The sequence below is a fragment of the Montipora capricornis genome, chromosome 10 (assembly GCF_036669925.1).
Source record: "Montipora capricornis isolate CH-2021 chromosome 10, ASM3666992v2, whole genome shotgun sequence".
NCBI lineage: Eukaryota > Metazoa > Cnidaria > Anthozoa > Scleractinia > Acroporidae > Montipora > Montipora capricornis.
Window position 1 is genome coordinate 9,794,314 of NC_090892.1, and position 3,505 is coordinate 9,797,818.

Genomic DNA, 3,505 nt, shown 5'->3' on the forward strand with positions numbered 1-3,505 from the left:
GCTTCAAGAAAACAAAAACAAAAGTTTTCAACGATTCAGTTAGAACTCATGAACAAAAAAGGCTTACTGAACATTTCTGAAAACAAGATTGAGAATGTTAATGACTTTAAATTCCTGGGACATATGTTCTATAGTGACCAAAAGGACTCTTTTGTTGACAACAGAATTCTCAGCGCAACAGGTAACTTCTATGTTCTAAATACGTTCTAACTGATCCTAAAGTATCCGTGGAAAAAAGGGAAAAAAATTACAATAGAAGCCTATGTAAGATCCAGACTTGTTTATTGCACCAAAGCGCAACTACCTAATGAAGAGGAATTGAGGAAAGTGACTAGAATCATGCTGGCACAGCCTCCTGAGAAGAATGTTAAAGAACGCATGGAAAAGGAAAAGTAATAGTGAAGGAGAAGATACAGTTGCTTTCAAATACAGAAACTCTGACATCGAAAGAATAATTGGAACTCCACCACTACGTGATTTCAGTGCGCACGTTTGCAGAAGACCAAACTCTAACCTGGCGAAAAAAGGAATATTCGTCAAACTAACAGCAAAATATCAGAAAAGTAAATAAATCTAAGGCCACGTTTTTGTAATTTAAGAAGCTTCTCGAGGCGATACTTACGAGCTTGGCCCCAGGCTAACAAGCGATAGGTTAGTGTGGTGAAATGAGAGAGCGATAAATGGTTTAAAAGCGTATGGGTTGGAACATGATGGCGTAGTTTGGATAATGAACCTAGATATCGACTTATTCTAAAAGCTGCATGATCAATGTGTTGTTTCCAGGTTAGATTTTGGTCAAGAAAGATTCCAAGGTATTTCACAAACTCTTTACGCCGCAGAGAGACATACCTATTTTTATCATTACCTAATATCCTGGTCATGGCAAAATGACGAAATTTGTTTTTTAGCTTTTTTTTATATATTCAAGGTAAGTTTATTTGCCGTGAGCCAGTCGATCACACAATTAGCGAAGCTCTAGTTTTATACAATTTCCTCTAGTGACTTGAGATTACTATCCGCCGTATAGAGTATTTGTGTCATCAGCAAATAAAGAAAATTGAAGCTTTTCAGAACATTATTGGATATCGTTAATAAAGACAAGAAAAAGCAGTGGACCCAAGACAGAACCTTGTGGAACACCAAAAGTGACTTTTTTTTTCCCTCGGAGATAAATGAACCAATCTGAGTTGTCTGTGGAGTTCGATCTTCTAAGTAAGATGAAAACCATTTATTTACAATACCACGAAAACCATAATGCACCAGTCATTTGAAACCCCCGCAACCCCCCCCCCCCCCCCACCCCCATTCGGGCCTTAGCGGGGGATTGCGGGGACTTTCACCTCATATAGACTCCATTTTGGTTCCCCGCTAGGCGGGGAACTCGCTGGAAGTCACGGTCTTCGCATCCCCTTCCGGGGGAATTAAGCGGGGCAGTCACTCCTTGGTCAGCCGTCTTCATTTTCGCGCCTCATAGTAATTTTGCACACATTATTGTCGCTTTCTTCAGTGACAAACTCGATCGTGGATTCCGGTTAATTTTTTCACATTTTGCATTATCCATTACTCTAAATAATGGTCAGTATTTGGCATCACTGTCTTGCAAATATTCTTTATTCGTTATTGTGGAACGTACATCTGGACAGGACTCATTTTGATTTTATGATTACTGATCGACGATTAGCGCACGTGAATTGTGTTAGGGTTCTGCACCCTTTGATCTGTCGAATCAATTAACTTTTAAAGTGAGGTGGATCACATTGTATGCAATAATCAAAATGAATTAGCTGAATCAGTTGAAACAATTTCAATTCCTGCTATTATTTGTGCGATTGACACTACTGTGATACGGTTGCCCGTTGTGTTTCATTGTCAATTTATCCAGAAGTATCAATGAAACTATACTACAATAAAGATATTTTGACATACTCATTGTGCATTGAGGAGCCTTTGCAAGTTATTTGCTGGCCGCTGAAAGATCAATCTGTTTATTTCATGGCTGGCAAGTGTCTTTTAACCAGTGTGTTTCGCTTGGCAATGATAAAGTTGTTTTACAAAGGGAGTACCATGTGTTGAACAGTAGGGGCGGGGGAATGCACCACTCACTTTCACTTTCACTTTCACTTGGGACTTCACTCACTTTCACTTGCATAAAAAGTGAATGCCCCGCTTAACCCGAATGGGGGGGGGGGGGGGGTGCGGCGGGGGTTTGAAATGACTGGTGCATAATGATATAACCTATCCAAAATAATCTTGTGATCAACAGAATCGAAAGCTTTTCTCAGGGCAATAAAAACACCACAAGAAAATAAACGCTTTTCCATGTTAGTCGTATCGTGTTAACTGTATCCAAAATTGCATGCTGCGTTGAATGTACTTTGCGAAAATCATACTCAGTGGGGGAAAACAGACTACTTTTCTCAATAACCCCACTAGTGGTAAGAACGTCCGTGGAACAGCCGATCCTAATTTGTTTGCCTGGGTGAGTTAACGAATTCAAGTATCTTACACGGGCGCCCCAAGCTCAGTGTGAGGGAAAGCCAACAAAATTATAAGGATCTGTATGGGAATCTCGATAAAAGACCTGAAAAGATAATTTTTCGAAAAAAATATTCTCAAATATATCTTATTGCTATTGTGGCTTTCTTCCTTCCTGTGTTTTTTTTTTTTATTCGACACGAATTAACCCATTATCCTCGGTTGGCAACGGTTATAGTAAAATACCAAGGCTGAAAACTGAAGGGCTCAAGAGTCCACCAATTCAGTCAAAGATTCCTGTTTAAATGTTCCCACGGTTCCTCACACTGAGCTTGGGGCTCCTGTCATAACGAGGTGTCTGGAAAACTGAGATGTAATGCGTGTAAATAAAGAAACGATTTCTAAAGAAGAGCACCGTTAAGAAGCACATTGTATCCCAGAAGCATTAAATGCTCAGGAGTCAAGAAATAGTAAAAAAGCTCAGTCTGGTAGGGTAATTAACAAATTCTTTTTAGAGACTATGACAAGCAACGTAAAGAGCTTCGAGCAACTTTTGAGCAACATTTAGACTTTTAGGGCAACTTTTGAGCATATTATTTAGACATTTTTAGCATCTTTTTGAAAAATTTGGAGCTTCTTAGGACTTATAGCCCTAGTTAGTGACATTGATTGCAACGAACGCTGGTGATCACATTACAAAACGTAAAACAACACTGCTCGGGGTCAAATTCGGGCTACTCGTTTTACAATCACATTTGTTTGAACATTTTTTAATCCGATCGCTGTAGCCTGTAAATCCTTTTTGTGATCAAACATTAGACTGAAACTACGGAGTAGAAATGATTTTGTTTCTGTTTTTCCATTGAGCATTCACACCCTGATTGATAAATACTATTTATTAAAGTCGCCTAGAGCTGTATTCTCTCTAATAACTGTTCTTACAGTTGAGCCCACGTTTTCAGCGGTGTTCGTTGCAGAGCGCGCGGAAGTGAGGCTTTCGGGTCAACATTCGATAAGACAAAGAGAAGAG